General features: G+C 42.7%; 1 pseudogene; it reads right to left on the minus strand.

The window, feature by feature from the left end:
* Positions 1-1921: 1921 nt before the first annotated feature.
* LOC140913583 (up-regulator of cell proliferation pseudogene) lies at positions 1922-5440 on the minus strand (annotated as a pseudogene).
* Positions 5441-20858: the final 15418 nt, after the last annotated feature.

Raw genomic sequence — 20858 nt, forward strand, 5'->3', positions numbered from 1 at the left:
TCTTTATAGACACTTTCATCCAGAAGGATCCACTTGGATGTTACAGACAGGAGGGAGCAGGGGGGAGGAAACCCAGGCAAGCATTACCCAAAAAGGCAGTATGTGACATTCCAGCTGGGACCACAGATTTCTTAGCACCACTAACTACCTTCCCTGGCTTCTCCCCACAGCACCCCCATGCAGAAGGGTAGCAGGCAATCACAGGGCAAATAGCCAATGCACCATGGCTTCTTAGCCTTACTACCCTGGATGAGATATGTGTGCGGGGCAGTGAGCAGAGCAGAGAGAAAGACCATTCCCAGGGATGGGGTGGGTTTCCCATGGAGCCTCAGTGTCTGTTGGGTTTGTGGGGATTCCCTTTGAAACCTCAGGGTCTTTTGGGGTTGCCGGCTGCATCCCTCCCTTCCCCATTACATTATGCTGCAAACCTCCCTCATTGGTGTTTCTGAAGTACTTTTTCCCGCCCATGTGTTACCCCAGAGAAGACGAGCATCAGGGCCAGGCTGTTTGGTGTCAGATTAGCCATAAAAGCACAGGATATTGATCCTCTAAGTAGCAGAAGTGGATGGCTGGCATTCGGGGGCTCTTGGAGGGAACACTCATGTGGGAAAGGTTTGCAGGTCACTGGATGGTACCACTGTATCAGCAAAATGCAGTGGTGAGGACAAATTGGGATTTTGGCGATTTGCTCCTGAAGACAGAGGTGCAGAATTTCCACATCTGGGTCTTTCCCACCTTCTTTAATTTTGCCATACATCAATATGTGATGTGAAATGTGATGTGATGTGAAACGTGAAATAGCATTGTTTCTTTATCTGTTTGGAAGCTGCAACCTGTGTCTGATATTAAAAGAGAATCAACATTACATTTAATGGAAATTAACTTCTGTAACTTTCCATTCACAAAAGAGTTTCTCGGCCTGTTTTTGATTTCAATGTAAAGGCTTCCTTTAGGCTCTCCAGTGCCTGTTCTTTGGTTATTTCACCCCAGTCCTCAGGGAGATGGGCAGGGAGAGCATCAAACTCCTCAGCAAACTGGTGATTGAATTCCTTGAAAACAAACTTCCAGTAATCGGAAGCTGTGATGCTGGGATCTGGCTGGATAAGCCAGTCTGGAAAAAATTTGCCATAATCTTTATAAGGATGAAACTCCCCTTTTGTCTCCAAACATCTGAATGTTTTATTTGAATCCACAGAAGAGGAGCATATATCAGAGACAAGTATTCTTGTTTTATTCCACCGATATGTCCCTAGTCCTTCAGGTCGGTGCACTGAAGCAAAATGCTCGTTATGCGCAGGAGCTCCTGCTTCACAGGGGACTTTACAGAACGGACACTGCTTCCCACAGCCAAACACTCGCTTGAAGATTTCATCTTGGGGCTTCACTGCAAGTTTTGAGAGTTTTGACTGAATTTCCAGATTTTCAAAAGTGGATAAAATTTGTTTTTCCAGATCAGGAATAAACTGTTCTATAAAAGCTGAAAATTGGTCTGCACTTGCTGTGTTTTTAAACAGTATCACTTCTAAGCTATCCCTGGGAATGACTAGATCCTGCTGCAGCTTTTCACACAAATTGTCTAAAAAGGCAGAGACTGTCTTAGTCCTCTCACCTTTGGAGTATTTCAGAACATGGCTGAATTTATTAATTATTGGGGAGAAAATCCTTTTCTCCAAATCTCCCAAACTCGCCTTCTCTTTGTAGAGCATTAACAAGTGTCTCTGTATCCAGGTTTTGATAAAATCTACATAATTCCTTGTGTATTGCACATAATTGTTAAAGTCATTTTCTTCCAACAGCTGCTTCAGAACAAAGAATTGGAAAAATCTCCGGGTGCTGTACTCAACAGACCGTTCACTGCTGAGAATGTCATCCACGATTTCTGTCCCAAGTCTCTTGTTCACATAGTCCACCAGGGCAGGTCTCAGACACTGATCACAGAAATTCCAGGCCCTGTCCTGACACTCATCTTCTCTAAGTACAGAGCTTTGAACGTGGAGAGATACTGAGGTTTCAGTTTCCCCAGACGCTGCAGAGGATCATTTTCTTTAATGAATTCTTCATGCATCGTCTGAAATGCACGAGCTTCATCCCCCAAAATGTGAAGCTTCAGGTCAACTGCAAAGCAGGCGGTGGTGTGAAGGTTTTGAACATCAGCCTGCTGAAGCCACTCGTTAATCATCCGCAACAACTCTCTGCAATAAGTTTCATCATAATCTGCTTTGCCATTTACTTTTCCATCAGTGTAACTATTGCACTCTTCTATTAAAGATTTAGCTAAAGCCTCTGTTTTATGCCAGCATTCCTGTGTCAAGAATTCTTTCACACCTGATATTTATAGTTTGTAACCTCTGAACACTTTTAAGTCTAAGTATTCCTTTTTCATTTTGAAATTTTTTGTTTAATAAGCACACAAGCTTTTGGCATCTTGTAACATCTTCCAGACTGCACTGCCCCTGTCCGCTAGGTCTCTTCTCAGCTGGAACTCCACATCTTCAAATATGTTGCGTCTCTATAAAGGAATAAGTGATAATTCTGACAATGTTTCTGTCCACATGTTCTCCAATTCCTTCTCCAGTTCATCATTATTTAATTTGCAGTTGCTTTTCCTGCAAGGGTTCAGAAGCCCATCCACTTTCTCTTCAATTTTTCTCTTGTACTTTGACAGCATAGCATCTGTTTTGTGTTGGCCTTTTTTAATATGAATCGCTTCTTGCCACTTGCTGAATGAATAACTCTCCAGTTCATTCCTGAGACTATTGGCACTTCTTCTAAAATCTTCTTTGTACTTTTCTATCAGGTGCAGATTTGCTGTTCCACTTTCAAAATACTGTTGTAAATGATTCAAAATCTTCTCTGCTTCTTGCCTCAGTTTTTCCTGTGCCTCACTCTTTAGTCTGATTGAAACATTAGTGTCTAGTTTATCTGGTGGCTGATTTTGGATGAAAGTTTCCTTTTCAGATACCCAGAAATGTATCTCCTTCCGAAAACCCCATTCCCACTCTGCATACTTCACAGACAGCTGGTTATAGGCTTCAGCAACAAGGCTGTTTCTAAAGCTGAAAATGAAGTTCTCATGTTTTACAGCATTCCACAGGCTCCTCACCCATGCAAGAAATTGGGGAATGTCATTGGGAGTTCTCTCTTTTGAACAATCTTTCAGAAATTCAAACAAATATTTCTTTAATTCATAAACCTTTTGACTGTATCCCAAATTCACTGGAGCCATGGGGGGGACTCCGTGCCACAGAGCAGGAATGTACCAATTGTGTTTTTCCAGATCATAATCCATAATATCAGAAAAGTTCATCTCTTTGCATTTCTTTTCCATGTTGGCTGCAGCTTTGGTCATTTCATTCAACTGTTCCAGGAGGTGTTTCCTGTCCCTCATGTTTTGTTCATGTGCAGACACATCACTGACGTTCTGATGCACAAACTGGCAGTTGGTTTTTTTCCCGATTTTCTCCATTCTGAGAAATGCATGGACCACAATTTGCAGAACATCTTTCATTTCAGTGGCATTCTCCATGGCCATGTTAAAAATCGTTATGTCACTCAGTCCAATCACTAGGTTGGCCAGCTCATTGTCATGTTGATAACTATCCTCCAACTTGGCCAGTTCGGGGGCTTTCAAGCCTTCTGTGTCTATCACCAGGATGAAATCACAGCCCAGTTCCTGCTGAAAGTTCTCTGCCACTTTAATGAGTAATGTGAAGGCTCCTCGTGTACATCGGCCACTGCTCACTGCAAACTGCAGGCCGAACATGGTGTTGAGGAGGGTGGATTTCCCAGTGCTCTGTACTCCCAGCACCGTCAGAACCAGGATTTTGGACCTTCCCCCCAGCTTGGCATGAAGCTGACTCAGAACATCTGTTACCCACTGCAGTGAGATGTTGGAAACGTCTCCATCAATGATCTCCATGGGAAACCCTTCCAGCATGAGATCAGCTGCTATGCCTGGGAGATGGGTGAATTGCCTTTGGCTTTCTGCCATTTTACCTTCTTTAACCATTGAGCATTCCGCTTCATAAAACTGCCCCAACTCACACATGAAATGCTGCACTCCTAAGGAACTGGCAGAGATTAATTTGTCTAACTCTGCAAACATTTTGGGGTCATCTTTTGAGTTTTTTGCATTTCTCTTTATATTGATCCCATAGTTTAGAAAGATTCTCCCTAGTAATGTGATCCAGGCCAAACTTCATCCATTTCAGGAAGCAATGTTTCTCCATGGGAGGTAGTAGTCTTATTCCAGTAATAAATGTAATCAAACCATCAGTAAGGTCATGTTTATTCTGCTGAGCATGTAAATCCATTAATTTCTTTTTCAGCTGAGATTTATATTTCTCAAGTGGGGTGTCTCCTTGCTTTCTCATTCTGCACAGCTCTTTTTCCACTTCAGCCAAGTTTCTCCATGTCTCCCCTTGGAGTCTCAGCTTTTCCCTCTTGTACTTTGCCACATCTTTGATTTGTGCAGTGATTTCCTTTGCATATGTGTTTGGGGTCTGACATTCCTTGTTATCCTCATCTACCTGGATGCCTAATTGACGTGCTGTCTCAGCCATGGCTTCTATACTCACTCTCTTGGGAGAAGATTTCATTATGGCTGCTATTGCAGACTGCAGAACTTTTACAAATTGTGCCTTATTTGTGGTACCTCCTTTCCACAGCACATGTGACTTGTTCAGTTTCAGCATCGAGGCTAACTTTTTCAGGAATTCCAGCGTTTCCTTGGCTTTCCCAGCCTGATTATTGAAGTGAAGCAGTATTTAGTGGCTGATCCCTGCAGAGATGATAACAGCGCATATTCTATCTCACTGATGCTCTCAGTAACTATGAACACTGCTGAGGAGATCTCTGTTAAAAAGCTAAACTGCACCCAATGCGACTCAATATCTCCAAGCAGATTTGTAACCGCGACAGGTTCTGGGAAAAGATCTGAATTCCCCATCCCACCAGGGAAATACCAGGAAATCTCAACCAGCCCATCTGCGATTGCCCGTGGGACGTTCCCAGACTCCATGTCCCAGTGGACAAAGAAATTGTGGTGCTGCTGGGAGGGGCTGAGAACCTCATTGAGGAGGTGGGACTTGGAGAAGCTGCAGCTCCCCATCCGCACAAAGGAAATGGTTGGCATTGACGTGAGCACCAGGCTCTCCTCTCTGAACCCTCTGCTCTCTGCCAGGGAGTGCGGCCTCCACTTCCTCACCATGTCCCTCATGGCCCACAGCAGTAGGGTGCACGTGGGGGTGTCGAGGGCAGGTAGCAGCAGAGGGAGGGCAAACTGGCACATGGACATTTTGGACAGGATCTCCTGCTGTAGGAAACTGTCTGAGGAAAGCAGAATGGCACAGAGAACATCAAGGGGGTGCAGGGAATCACTGGTGTCTGTGTCACTGAGAAAAGAAAAATCTTCAGGAATATCCAGCTCTTCTTTGTCCATAGTTAGTGTTTGATCTGTGGGTGCCCTGTGCTCAAGGCTTGTGCTTCTTGCCATCCCATTCAGAGCCATGAGCTTCCTGAGGAAATGCCAAGGTAAATCTCCTGTTGTCTGAGGAGGGCAGTTCTTTAGACTTTCTGGTGTGATTTCCAGGACATCTCTCAGCTTTAGTTTCCTGCTTCTGTATTTCTCCATTTCTAACTTTGACTCGATGTACTGAAGGGCTTTTGGTCTCTCTGCAGAAAGGTAATACAACATAAACACTTTGTTAAACTGAAAATGTTTTCAGGTAGAACTCTTACTTTGGTATTAGGGCCATAATGTGAAGGAATTGCAATTATTAAACAAAAATCATGGAGGTCTGCATGCTCATTATAAGTGACAACCACTTAGAGGGGTCGTGTAGCTGGAGTACTGAAGCACCATTTATCTGGTGCAACCTTCACAGATTTGACCCAACTGTCACACTCTCAGTCATCCTAACTGAAATGCCACACTTATGGAGAGCTATGGAAATTCTTTCAGACAGGTCATGTATTCAACTAGAAATGTGGTTTTGGTTGGCCTAAAATTATTGCAATTTTGATATGAGAGGTTTCAGCCATTCATAAAATGGCCAGAGAAGAAGGAGGAGGTGGTGCTGCTGTTCCCTCCCCCAGTCCTCCCATAACATATAGCCCAGTGGATGTGGGAAAGCCAAGTTTGAAATCCTGCTCTGAAACAGGCCCCAAATTAACTTTTCTGAGTCACCAAAAATTTCAAAATATTTTAGATTTGGTTTGACGCAAACTAAATATTGTTTTTTAATGGGTTTTTTTTTTGGAACCACCACCAAACCAAACAAACAATTATTCATCCAGCTCTGCTCAGTTGCAATGCAGGCAATCCTTCAGGCAATGCATAAATTCTTCCTTCTTTCCACCTCCCTTGTTTACTACTTCACCTGATGGTGTTCTTGTCACCACTTTTCTTCTCAGTACATCACACTAGGGCAGAAAGTGAGGATGAATATGCAGTCAGCTTAATGGCCCACACTAGCAGCATATTCTACCCAGGAGACAGATCCGCAAATGTTACAAAGGCTGAATGATGACTAGAAATTGTAGCAACCAGCATGGAACTTAGAGGGAGGGTCACAAGTTGCAGGAGGGAAGAGTATGGAGAAAGCACCAGCAGGTCAGTCTGTGTGCACATGGCTCGAATGCTAAGCTCCAAGTGCTGCAGCTCTGTAAATAGTTGCTTGAACAAAGGGCTGGCTTAGTTTAATAAGACTGGATCCTCACAGAGGAAAAGATTGATGGATGAAATTGAAGCAAATTGAGAACAAACAGACAAAGGCGTATAATTTAAATAACACCAATATCTTGAACACTAGAGGTGTAGAAGCATTCGATGACAAAGTCTGTGAGTACGCTGTTCGAACATTATGCCAAGATGACCAGGCTCATATATGGTGATGAGGATAGAGCCATTGCAAAAACATGCAAGATGGAGTATTTAGGAAGAAAGGCGAAGATCATTTAAATATGTGCCTATAGAATTCAGTACCATGGCTTCAGAGAGATCTTTCTCATACCTGAGCGAGAAGATGCAATAGAGAAGCTTGAACCAAGCAATTCCCCTGGGCTGGACCCCATCTGTGACCATGAGCTAAAGCACTTTGGGAAGAAGGCTAGAGCCAGGTTGTTGGACATCAGAAATTACTCAAGCATAAAAAAGGAAGGTACCTAAATTGATGGAAATCACCAGTTACTGTTTCTCTGAAATCCGGCAAGGATCCCTCTTTTCCAGGCAGCTGTTGGCTTATATCTTTAACCAGTCTCCTTTGCAATATAATGGAAAGAACAGTACAGTCAAGGCTTCTATGGTGGCTTCTAAAAGAAGGAAAGGTAGAACCTACCCAAATGGCTTATGGGCCTTTGCACTCAATGACAGACTTGCTGGTGGCCTTCTGGCAGCCTCTTAGCAATGGCTTCCAGAAAAAGCCACCGCAGTCATCAACAGGAGTCTGTTTTAAACTCAGTGCAACATTTAATGGAGTCTGGTATAATAGGCAGTGAGATGGGAGTTTGGTAAAATGCACCTCTGGATAAGAGGTTTCCTACCATACAGGAAAAAAACCCACTAAGATTAAGTTATACTCCTTCAAAGACCATGAGGCCAGGATTTCTTCAGGGCTCAGTATTAAGTCCTGGTGTTTTTTTGCTGCTCTCCTCTGGTCTGTCAGACTACCTGAAATGATTTGAATACACCTATGCAGACGATGTTGCACTTCATACCATGGGTCTTGAAAAAGATATATGGAGAATGGATTGAATGAGGACTTAGAAATCATAACTAGATGGGCAACGCAACATAAATTCAAGCTCAATCCAGCAAAAACAAAGTCCACCTACTTTACCATAATTATAGGAGGTTCAACTACAGACCAATCTTCACACTGGCTGGAGAAGGTATTGCTGTTGAGAAAAATCTGCTATACCTTAGAGTGACATTGACACTGTACTCATGTTTGGACCACAGGTCAAAAAGTTGGCAGCCAAAGCAAAGAAGAGATTGGCTCTTCTATAATGTATTTCAGGTACCAACTGGGGTTCACATGTTTGAACACTGAAAACAACATGCTGCTCAATATCTCATCCAATACTTGAATAACTCTTACCTGTCTGGTCACATAGTGCTCTCAGTAACCTTGCCAAGATCAATGTTGTGCAGTCAACTGCAATTCACTGTAAGATCCACTCCAACAGCAATTTGTAAAAAGAGTTTTTGATGTTCAACCACTTGAGAATCATAGAGAAGAATAACTATTTTGGTATGGAAATTATCTCATTCCCTATCTGAATGTCATCACTGTTCAGGTCTGTTCAGAAACTGGAAAACCAACTTAAGGCTGAAAAGATCCTCTTGTTTCCAGAAGTGCACAAAGGCTACTGGAGAAACAGAAACACTTGATGATGCTATGAGGGTAGAGTGTGTGAAGCAACATGTACACCCACTAATCCCTCCACATGAATCTATTTACTTTAATAAATATCTCTCCCTTTGGGAACCTTGCTCAAAGGAACATACGGAGTTGGCCACCCTAAAGTAAATTGTAGAAAAGCCCATTGAACAGTATCAGTCACAAGACAAACAGATTCATGGGTACACTGATGGTTCATCAAATAAATCCTTTAAGAATGGCGGCTGTGGATGAAGAATGTCTTCATCCAGGACCCTAGTGGAGAACATACTCATGGCACCACAAGAAATAAACAGAGGAGAAATAGAGGCCAGTGTTGTGATCTTTGTTGACAGGTGTCGATCCTCAGTTCCTTTAGAAGAAACCAGAATGCTCTCATCAATGCAATGCATAAAGAGGTTTGGAGGATCAGAGAGAGAGGCAATAAATTAACTTTGGAATGGATTCTATCACATGTTGACATATACGGGAGTGAGATAGCTGATAACTGTCCAAAACTGGAAGATCGGAAATTCATGAAAAAACTCATACAGATACAGACAGACATCATCTTCCTTTCCAAATGCAGACAGATGGACATCATACCAAAAGGACTGAAGGTAAAAAATCCATTACAATCTATATACCACACAGACTATGCTGACAGCTTGTGCCACACGCTCTCAAAGAAACTGTGGAAGCACCTGATCAACATCCTCTACAGCAAAGAGGGAAAGATTAAGAATGAGCTCTCAAAACTGGATACTCTCATAAAAAAACAACCCTCCACACAAACTTCCTCGTGGCTGGAATTTACAAAAACTAGACAAGCCATTTACAACACACACTTTGCTTGTCTACAAAAGAAAAAAGACACTAAACTATCTAAACTACTACATGCCACAAGGGGCCACAGCAATGGTTCCCTTAACCCACCCGGCAATATTGTTAATCTATCCAATTATACTCTTAGCCCAGCAGAAGAATCCGTCCTATCTCGGGGCCTCTCCTTCTGCCCCTCCACCCCCACGAACATGATACAGTTCTGCGGTGACCTAGAATCCTATTTTCAATGTCTCCGACTCAAGGAATATTTCCAACACACCTCTGAACAACATACTAATCCACAGAGACCTTCCTACCAACACTACAAAAAGAAGGATTCTAGGTGGACTCCTCCTGAAGGTTGAAACAACAGTCTGGACTTCTACATAGAGTGCTTCCGCCGACGTGCATGGGCTGAAATTGTTGAAAAGCAGCATCACTTGCCCCATTACCTCAGCCGTGCAGAACACAATGCCAACCACAGCCTCAGAAATAACTCTGACATCATAATCAAAAAGGCTGACAAAGGAGGTGCTGTTGTTATCAGGAATAGGTCAGAATATGAACAAGAGGCTGCCCGGCAGCTCTCTAACACCACTTTCTACAAGCCATTACCCTCTGATCCCACTGAGAGTTACCAAAAGAAACTACACCATTTGCTCAAGAAACTCCCTGAAAAAGCACAATAACAAATCCGCACAGACACACCCCTGGAACCCCGACCAGGGGTATTCTCTTTGCTACCCAAGATCCATAAAACTGGAAATCCTGGATGCCCCATCATCTGAGGCATTGGCACCCTGACAGCAGGATTGTAGACTCCTATGTAGACTCCCTCCTCAGACCCTACGCTACCAGCACTCCCAGCTATCTTCGAGACACCACTGACTTCCTGAGGAAACTACAATCCATCGGTGATCTTCCTGAAAACACCATCCTGGCCACTATGGATGTAGAAGCCCTCAACACCAACATTCCACACAAAGATGGACTACAAGCCGTCAGGAACATTATCCCCAATAATGTCACGGCCAACCTGGTGGCTGAACTTTGTGACTTTGTCCTCACCCATAACTATTTCACATTTGGGGACAATGTATACCTTCAGATCAGCGGCACTGCTATGGGTACCCGCATGGCCCCTCAGTATGCAAACATTTTTATGGCTGACTTAGAACAATGTTTCCTCAGCTCTCGTCCCCTATTGCCCCTACTCTACTTGCGCTATATTGATGACATCTTCATCATCTGGACCCATGGAAAAGTAGCCCTTGAGGAAGTCCACCATGATTTCAACAATTTCCATCCCACCATCAACCTCAGCCTGGACCAGTCCACACAAGAGATCCACTTCTTGGACACTCCGGTGCTAATAAGCGATGGTCACATAAACACCACCCTATACCGGAAACCTACTGACCGCTATTCCTACCTACATGCCTCCAGCTTTCACCCACACCACACCACACGATCCATTGTCTACAGCCAAGCTCTACAATACAACTGTATTTGCTCCAAACCCTCAGACAGGGACAAACACCTACAAGATCTCTACCAAGCATTCTTACAACTACAATACCCACCTGCTGAAGTGAAGAAACAAATTGACAGAGACAGAAGAGTACCCAGACTTCACCTACTACAGGACAGGCCCAATAAGGAAAATAACAGAACGCCACTAGCCATCATCTTCAGCCCCCAACTAAAACCTCTCCAATGTATCATCAAGGATCTACAACCTATCCTGAGGGACGACCCATCACTCTCACAAATCTTGGGAGACAGGCCAGCCCTTGCCTACAGACAGTCTCCCAATCTGAGGCAAATACTCACCAGCAACCACACACCACACCACAGAACCACTAACCCAGGAACCTATCCTTGCAACAAAGCCCGTTGCCAACTGTGTCCACATATCTATCCAGGGGACACCATCATAGGGCCTAATCACATCAGCCACACTATCAGAGGCTCCTTTATCTGCACGTCTACCGATGTGATATATGCCATCATGTGCCAGCAATGCCCCTCTGCCGTGTACATTGGCCAAACTGGACAGTCTCTACGTAAAAGATAAATGGACACAAATCAGATGTCAAGAATTATAACATTCAAAAACTGGTTGGAGAACACTTCAATCTCTCTGGTCACTCGATTCCAGACCTAAAAGTGGCAAGTCTTCAACAGAACTAAGATGGAATATAAGCTGGCCCACCAGGGTTCCCCACCCTCCGCTGCTGGTAAAAGTTCCCGCCACTTGGTAGCTGGGTGGGACACAAGGGTGGGGAAATGCTCCCAGCACTGGCAGCTACTCCCCTGGTCATGGTGGGTTTTTTTGCAGCACTGGGAGAGCTCTTTTCCAGCACTGGTGGTGCGACTACACAGCCACGTTAAAGCATTGCCACGCTTTGTCGTGAAGACATCCCCTAAGTCCAGACAAGGGTGAGGGCACAGTGCCCCTCTTGCTTTGCCTTCATTCAGATGGGAGGCAGTAATTTAGGGCAGGCATCTAACAGCAGAAAATTAGCAGAACCCCACGATGGCTCAGCTGTGCTGGCTGACATGTTCCGTGTGAGAGAGCAGAGAACCACATCTCCATCCATTCTCCTCCCACCTTCAGCCATGGACACACAGTCCTTTCCTCCAGCTCTTGACACAGCTCCAGGGATTTATGCCTCTTCTTCCTGCCCACTTGTCAAATTGAGAGAGAGGAAACTTGTCCCTGAAGCGGTTTCCAGAGCTCAGGTGCCAGTTCTGCTCTCCGAGAGCTTCTCCTGCGGCTTGCGGGCAGGGATGTCCTGCTCTGAGGGGCCAGTGCTGATGGGACACCTCCCCAGCTGCAAAGGGAGGTTACTGGGGGACAAGGAGAGGCCCTTCTGGCCTATGCTATGGAAGGACTGGGGGAGCAGGAATATCTGGGAGGACCATGGGAGAGAAGGAATGGTGGGGGCAGCTATAACCTCTGTAAATGCCCCCACCATTAATATCACGCATCCTTAGTCAGGAGTTCTCTCCCTGATGATTGGCCTATGGTACAAGAGATCCTTCGTTCAATCACTGGGGATCCCCATCACTGATGATCTTTGTGAACGGCAAAGGAGGCCTTTGCAGCTGAGCTAGGATCTGTGCTCTTTCTCCCTCCCCACCTACGACTGCAGTTTCTTCTTCTCTCCACCTCCTACAAGGAGGTCAAATATATCCCGTCCATTGATAGCCACCTTTGAAGTTCAGGTGTGGACAAAGCACCCTTTCAGTTAGGCTAAATATGGGAGCAATTAAATACCCCATGGTTTAGTGGGAGCAAAAACAACAGAACCCACCACCCAAGGCATGGACCAGCATGGCCTGAGTAGTAGGTGAGACAAGCAGGCTGAGGAGAACCCTAGGACTGATTGCAAAAATGCAGGGGCTGGGGAATGGATTTATGTTGCAGATAACTATCGAAAGGAATAAGGAAGCCAGCAGAAACCCAGAGAAGCCTTGGTAATGTGGCTGTGGAGGAAGCCAAGAAAAAGCCCTTTGTTAGGGCACAGGACTGGCTACAAGCAAGTTTGCATTTCTACTGTGTTCAGGGAAACAGAGCTGTGTGCACCTTCTTCTTAAGTAAACAAGACTGTACCAAGAAATATGGGACATTTATGATCAATTTCTCCTCTTAATGGAAACAACCTGGAGAAGCCCCGAATACTGCTAACCACTTGGGCTAGAGGCAACACTATAAAGAAATACAGTACACACAAAAAATGCCTTTAGCTTGAACTGCAACACAAAACCTTAACTCTGACTTCATACTTCCCCCACACGAAAAGAATAGATCATGTATCTTCACATTTCTAGAAAGCTTATGTTAATGTTGCTGATGTCACAGTTAAAGTTTGTCTTACAGTTGGAGGTAGTGGGCAGTAGCCTGTGGAATCGCCAGGTCCATCAATAAGAGTGATTAACACAATCTGTGGGTTTTAAGGCTTGATAGAGAAGCCTCCGAGTCTAAGGCCAGCCATGCTCTCTGGTTTATTTGGGCAGATCCTCTGAAGCCTGCTTGTGACACCCGTCACCCACAGGGCCACAGACCCCCCAGTTGAGAACCACTGTGGTAGAATAGATCCCTGTCAGCCGAAAGAGCTGAGGCTTTGTCTTGAGTTTTCTACACTCAGTTACTGTGCTTGAGTCAGCCTCTCTCACATGAGAAGAGCCACACTGTGAATAAACAAAGGTCCTGCTGTGTCCAAACTGGCACTGCACTCACTCAGGTGGGGCACTAAGACTTTTAGGAGCTCATCCCAAGGCTCTTTGCACAGCAGTGAGCTGAGCCACTCTATGGATTCTTTCCCAGTGGATGGTGGGAGAACTTGTCTGTCCTTTCTTGGGACACAGGGGGAAGGGTGGGAAGGCATTGGAGAATTAGAAGCACTCAAGTGCAGCTAGCTTGCATCCATACTACAGAAAGATCATGTTAGCTGGTGAGTTGTGCTAACTTAGTCTTTAGCCTGTGCCCCGAGGGGCCAGCTCACTTGAGTTATAAGCAGCACATCTTAAGGGTTTTTCTGTGTGGACAGGAGTCAAGTTAGGGCAATGCATAAGGTGTAGCTCGAGTTAACTCGGCATCTCCTTTTGAATCTGAGCAATATTATCTGCAGAATACAATGAAAATACTTCACTCTCACAAGCCCCATTCACACCTGGCAGTGCCAATCTCTTCTAACCATGTTCACTGCCACTATAGAACAAAGGGCGATAAGAGGACATTGTCTTGGGGAAGGTCTGTCTCCTCCGGCTCTCTGCTTTGTTGAAAGTCTAATTCCAACTCGGGATTTATGCCACCTTTCTCCCACAGCTTTGGGGCTCGCAGAGTCTGTGATTCCTGATTTAATACCTCCATCAAGATAAACAGAAGAGAAATAAGTTGTTTAATGACTAATTCTCTTCAATCACATCCTGTTTTGTATGTGTTTGTTTTATTCAATACACTGCACCTGCTGCCAGGGCCGGCCCACAGCATTTTGGCACCTCAGGCATTAGGGGGACCAGATGTCCCAACTTTATAGGGCCAGTGCCGACTTTTGGGTCTTTTTCTTGTATGGGTTCCTATTGCCCCCCACCCGCTGTCCTGATTTTTCACATTTGCTGTCTGGTCACCCTATCAGGCGCGGAGCTCAAATGACACCCCCGTGCCCCCTTGCTTGGGCCAAAACTTTGAAAGGTCTCAATTCTGCCTTCTTTCCGTTCTACTCCGCCCATGGTACTGCTCTGCTACCTACCCCAATAAAGGAGAACTAACAACTTTAAATGCCTTGTTCAAAAATTGTCAGTACACTTTACTATGCAGACAAGAAAAGTTACATGTGCTGTTCAGGCATTTGAAAGTTAACACTGGCATTTTGATGTTTGAATAATCAAAGTGGTGCTTCCGTGCCTTCTTGGTTGCAAAGACTTGAACTGCTTCTGCTTCCTGAAGTCTGGGCCAACTCATACTCTATTGAGATGGTTGCAAGGCCGACTAGCCTCTCCTGGGTCATTGTGGAGCGTAGATGTGTTTTTACTAATTTCAGCTTGGAGAAGCTGTGTTCTCCACTGGCAGCTGTTACAGGAAGTGTTAGAAGTATGCACAGAGCAACAAAAGAATTTGGAAAGAGGGTGGTCATCTTATTTGTGCATGTATATTCCAGAACAGCCTTTGGAGTTGATCCTGTTGAATGTATCTGAAAAGGGCTTTCAGTTCATCACCTATATCACTTGCATCAATATCGCACATGTCATCATGTGTCAACACGGTCTCTAGTGCCCTGCATTGCTGGTTTAGGTCTTCTTCAGGTACAGTGAGGAGTTTGGGAACATCCTACAACATCCCAAATATGCTGCTGTGATCCTTGAGCGGCATGAAACTTTCTGCAACTGATTGTATCACACAGTCTAGCACCCGGTTAAAGAATTCAGCTTTGAATTGTTGTTTGGGGCCTCTTATGAGATTATCCCGTGCCTCATATACAAAATGTCGTCTTCTTCGGTGACTCTTGTATTCTTGAATGGGTGGGGAAATCGCTTCAGTGTGAAGCTCCTCTACCCATTTCTGCGCACTCTTCAGAATGTTTTGAAACCCCTCATCTGGCCGGAAGGAGTGTAGGTGGCTGCAGCGGCAGAGGAGCCAGCCAACAGAGCTGGAGACAGGGGAGTTTGAGAGGGAGTTCTGCTGGAGGAGAAGGACTGAGGTGAGAAGGCAAAGACAGACACAGAGGCAGCAGTGGTGGTGACCCAAGCGGTGGAGGACACAATGAAAACCTCATGTTTTCTTCCACACTATGGATAGAGACATCTTTAATGTTTTTAATGAAGTAAATACTCATGGGAACTGTGTGCTCATGGGAGACTTTAACTTCCCAGATATAGACTGGAGGACAAGTGCTAGTAATAAGAATAGGGCTCAGATTTTAATAGATGCGATAGCTGATGAATTTCCTTCATCAAGTAGTTGCTGAACCAACAAGTGGGGATGTCATTTTAGATTTGGTTTCGGTAAGCTGTGAGAACCTCCTAGAAGAAATGGTTGTAGGGGACACCCTTGGTTCCAGTGATCATGAGCTAATTCACCTTAACCTGAAGGGAAGGATAACAAAAAATAGATCTGTGAGTAGGGTTTTTGATTTCAAAAGGGCTAACTTTAAAAAAATTAAGGACATTAGTTAGGGAAGTGGATTGGACTGAAGAACTTATGGATCTAAAGGCAGAGGAGGCCTGGGATTCCTGCAAGTCAAAGTTGCAGAAGGTGTCAGAAGCCTGCATCCCAAGAAAGGGGGAAAAAATTCATAGGCAGGACTTGTAGACCAAGCTGGATGAGCAAGCATCTCAGAGAGGTGATTAAGACAAAGCAGAAAGTATACAGGGAGTGGAAGATGGGAGGGATCAGCAAGGAAAGCTACCTTATTGAGGTTAGAACATGTCGGGATAAAGTGAGAAAGGCTAAAAGCCATGTAGAGTTGGACCTTGCAAAGGGAATTAAAACAAATAGTAAAAAGGTTCTATAGCCATATAAATAAGAAGAAAACAAAGAAAGAAGAAGTGGGACAGTTAAACACTGAGGACTGAGTGGAAGTTAAGGAGAATCATAGAATCCTAGAATATCTAGGCATGGCCCAATATCTAAACAAGTACTTTGCCTTTGTCTTTAATGAGGCTAATGTGGATCTTAGGGTAATGGTAGCATGACAAATGGGAATGAGGCTATGGAGGTAGAGATTACCATATCCGAGATAGAAGCCAAACTTGTACAGCTGAATGGGACTAAATGGGGGGCCCAGATAATCTTCATCCTAGAATATTAAAGGAATTGGCACATGAAATTGCAAGCCCATTAGCAAGACTTTTTAATGAATTTGTAAATGCAGGGGTTGTACCACATGACTGGAGAATTGCTAACATAGTTTCTATTTTTAAGAAAGGAAAACAAGTGATCCGGGTAACTACAGGCCTGTTAGTTTGACATCTGTAGTATAGAAAAATGTTTGAAGGAGAAAGTAGTTAAGGACATTGAGGTCAATGGTAAATGGGACAAAATACAACATGGTTTTACAAAAGGTAGGTCGTGCCAGACCAACCTGATCTCCTTCCTTGAGACAGTAACAGATTTTTTAGACAAAGGAAACACAGTGGATCTAATTTAGCTAGATTCCAGTAAGGCGTTTGTTACGGTGCCACATGGGGAATTATTAGTTCAAGAATACAAATTATTACAGAGGGTCCTACTGAAAGGTGAACTGTCAGGCTGGAGGGAGGTTACCAGTGGAGTTCCTCAGGGATCGGTTTTGGGAGCAATCTTATTTAATCTTTTTATTACTGACCTCGGCACAAAAAGTGAGTGTACACTAATAATGTTTGTGTATGACACAAAGCTGGGAGGTATTGCCAATTCAGAAAAGGACCGGGATATCATACAGGAAGACCTGAATGACCTTGTAAACTGGAGTAATAATAATCGGATGAAAATTAATAGTGAGAAGTGTAAGGTCATGCATTTAGGGATTAATAACAAGAATTCTAGTTATAAGCTGGAGGTGCATCAATTGGAAGTAACAGAGGAGGAGAAGGACCTTGGAGGATTGGTTTACCGCAGGATGACTATGGCCACCAATGTGATATGGCCGTGAAGAAAGCTAATGCGGTTTTGGCATGCATCAGGTGAGGTATTTCCAGTAGAGATAAGGAGGTGTTAGTACCGTTCTGCAAGGCACTGGTGAGACCTCATCTGGAAGACTGTGTGCAGTTCTGGTCTCCCACGTTTAAGAAGGATACAGGAACAGGTACAGAGAAGAGCTACTAGGATGATCCGAGAAATGGAAAACCTGTCTTATGAAAGGAGACTCAAGGAGCTTAGCTTCTTTAGCCTAACTAAAAGAAGGCTGAGGGAACATGTGATTGCTCTCTAGAAATACATCAGAGGGATAAATACCATGGAGGGAGAGGAATTCTTTAAGCTCAGTACCAATGTGGAAACAAGAACAAATGGATACTGTGGAAGAAGACAAGTTCTTACTTTTAGTTTGCATGCAACAAGTTAGATACAGTTTTATTTTTAGGCAATTGCAAGAAGGAAGACAGCCGTTTGGACAGGGTGTCTGTTTTTATGCAAATCTTTAAAGTATAAACAATGTAAAGCAAGTATTTATACCTTTTTATTACATAAAGCTCTGCTTTGTCTTTACATGTTTTATATTTTATTTGTTTGTAACATGTTTTTGCTACAATTACATTTTATTGTTATTTTAAGGTAAGGTTTTTGCTTTGCAATTTTTGTACGCTTACACCTGTTTTGACTTTAGAAGTTTTGAGTTCTTAGGGGTTAGAGTTTTGCTTTTTTTTTTTTTTAACAGAACTAAGATGGCTGCACTTAAATGCCCTTTTTTACTTTCACACTCCCCTCTTCAGTGCTTTGAGCACAACCATCATTTTTAAACTTTTATTTTTATTAGAGCTTGTATTTTTGATATTAGATTAAAAGGATCAGCCCCATAACTTTTGGTTGGATGTAGCGATAATGCATAATTAGTATGAACATGAAAAGTATTTTTGTTATTCTGTTTTTTATAACAACAATACCATATTTTTTAATTAAACAAAAACAATACAAACATTAATGTATTTAGTGTAATAATATGCTGGAGTTATTTTGTAGCCTTAGTTACATAGCACAATAGATTATAATTAGTCCATAAGATAAATGCTTTATAGATGGTATGAAAGGCATGTTTTTTAATTTGATATATATTTTGAAGCACATAGATTTGGCCTTGTAATTTAGAGATTTTTTGAACCTTTGGTAGGAGTGAGTGTAGGTTTTGGAATTGGTCGGGTATTAAGGTGGTTTAATTAAAGGGTATTTGAAGCCTAAGATTTAATTATAGGATTTTATTTGCAGGCCAATAGATAAGGACTTTTTGCAGCAATGGTGAAATTAAAATGTATGTTTTGCAAATGGTGACCTTAATGTTTACACAGCTGTAACTAGCTTGGAAGAGCAGGTGTTTTGTTAGGGTCAGTGTTTGTTTTCTACTTTTTTAACAAATGCTGTTAGAAACAGTGACACATTTTATTTTGGCTTTAGCTTTTGTATGCACGGAGGCTGTGGGGGCTTTAAAGGCCAAAAATGTTTATTGGCTTTTTATTTTTGTGTAAACATTGGGTGTTATTTTAGGAGCACTGACTATAAATTGGCTAGACATACCAGGGGAATTAATTTTTTTAATATTACCGTGAATTGTTTCATGTTCTATGCATTTTTTTTACGGACCTGCAGGATTTGGTATGTGGGAGCCCACACCCCTTTCACCGGCCCGTAGGCTTGGAAGGAGCACTGCGAGTGCCTGCAACTTTACCCTGAAAACGTTTAAGTTTGTTTTTACGGCCACAGATCAGATGGCACTTTGGAAGCACTAGTAAGGGCAGTGGGCCAGGCCTGGTGCTTAAGGTCACTGTGAATGGCCGTTAGCTGGTTATTTAGGAAATTTTGAACATGCCAGATTTTACTGCAATTTTTTTTGCCTTAGTGATATTTAATACCATTTTTATTAACAGCTTTTGGGTTATTAACCTAAGGGCGGAGATAACATGTAATTTACCCATTTCAGCTTACACTTGGGTTAACTGTGCTTTAGTAATAAGACTAGTGGCCTTTTTTAGCTGCCCTGATTTTTTATGATGTTGTTGGCTTTTATAAATGTTTTCAATTGCTGCTGCACTATTGGCCCCACTTGACAGGTGTTTGACCAAATCTTTTTTTAGAGGAGACACGGGCGCTTTGCTCTGCTAACCAAATGGCAGCTTTTTTGGAGCAGTTGAGATAGATATACGTGACCTGAAAGCTAAATAGGGCGAGGGTAAATTTTATCATTTTTAATATAGCATTAATTACTATTCCTTTAACACATTTCTTTTAGTAAAGTACCATACCACATTTGTTGTTTATATAGTTTAAAATACTTTTAAGAAGCATTGACATGAATAGCATAGGAGGGGTATATTGCAATATGGTACAGATTAGGTTATTAATTACTGGGACTATTTTAGTACAGGTAAATTTTTGGTGGCAGAACACACCCTTTTTTAAATATGAATTTGATTATTTACTAATTGGGCAACCAAAACCAGTAAGGACCTTTTTATGACATATTATAGACCCCTAAGATGGCTTTTATATTAACCCCGCTATAAAATCCACTAATTTTAATGTTAGATTCTTGAGGCTTATTTGTAGTGATATTGTATACTTTTCTTTTTATGGACTAGTTTGTTGTTTATTTAATTGTTTTCTTAGATAGGATATTTTGAACCTTAAACCTAATTTTTTAAACAATATTTAAAGACATTATTAAAATGTGAAGGCCTTGGCCATTGGGTTTTATTAGAATATGTGGTGTTGTTTGTATTTGGATGTGTTACGGGGGTAGAAGTATCATGGAGGGAATGGCGGGGGCAGCGGCAACAAGGCACCTTTGGTATTTGTTATTTGAAAGCGAAGTAGGGAGGGCAATACATGCTGAAGGTACTTATTGAAAAACACAGGGCGCAGCCTTGGAATAAACCCCCAAACCCAATTAATACCACACTTTTAAGCATGGATTTTACAAGGGTTTTTTTTTGCCAGTGTATAACGCTACGCCTTGTTTACCAGGGCCAGTTTTTAATGTTCTTTGTAGTTAGGAATTTTTGGACTTTGGCGGTTCTAGCAGAGTGAGCGGCTTTGTTTGCTTGTTTGGTTTGGAGCAATTGTGGTTTAGTACTGTGGAACAAAATATATATATATATTTTTAGTTTGAATGCAACAAGCCAAAAAGCGTTTATTTTTAAGCAATTGCAAGGGAAGAAATACAATGGACGGAGAATACCTTTGCCTTAGTAGTTTTTTAAAGTATAAACAATATAAAGCAGTATTTATACCCTTTGATTATATAAGATGGTGTCTTTGTTTATACTTTTTTGAGATTTTATTTGTTTTTCAAATTTTTTGTTAACAATTACATTTTATTTTTATTTTAAGGCAAGGTTAAACAGCTTTGCTTGCAGTTTTTTATATGCTTTACCAGGTCTGCCTTTACAAATTTTGCGTTATTATGGTTCTGCGTTAGCCTGACTGTTGCTTTGTTTGTCAATCAACTGAGAGGCCGA

This window comes from Lepidochelys kempii, chromosome 6 (assembly GCF_965140285.1).
Source record: "Lepidochelys kempii isolate rLepKem1 chromosome 6, rLepKem1.hap1, whole genome shotgun sequence".
Lineage (NCBI taxonomy): Eukaryota > Metazoa > Chordata > Testudines > Cheloniidae > Lepidochelys > Lepidochelys kempii.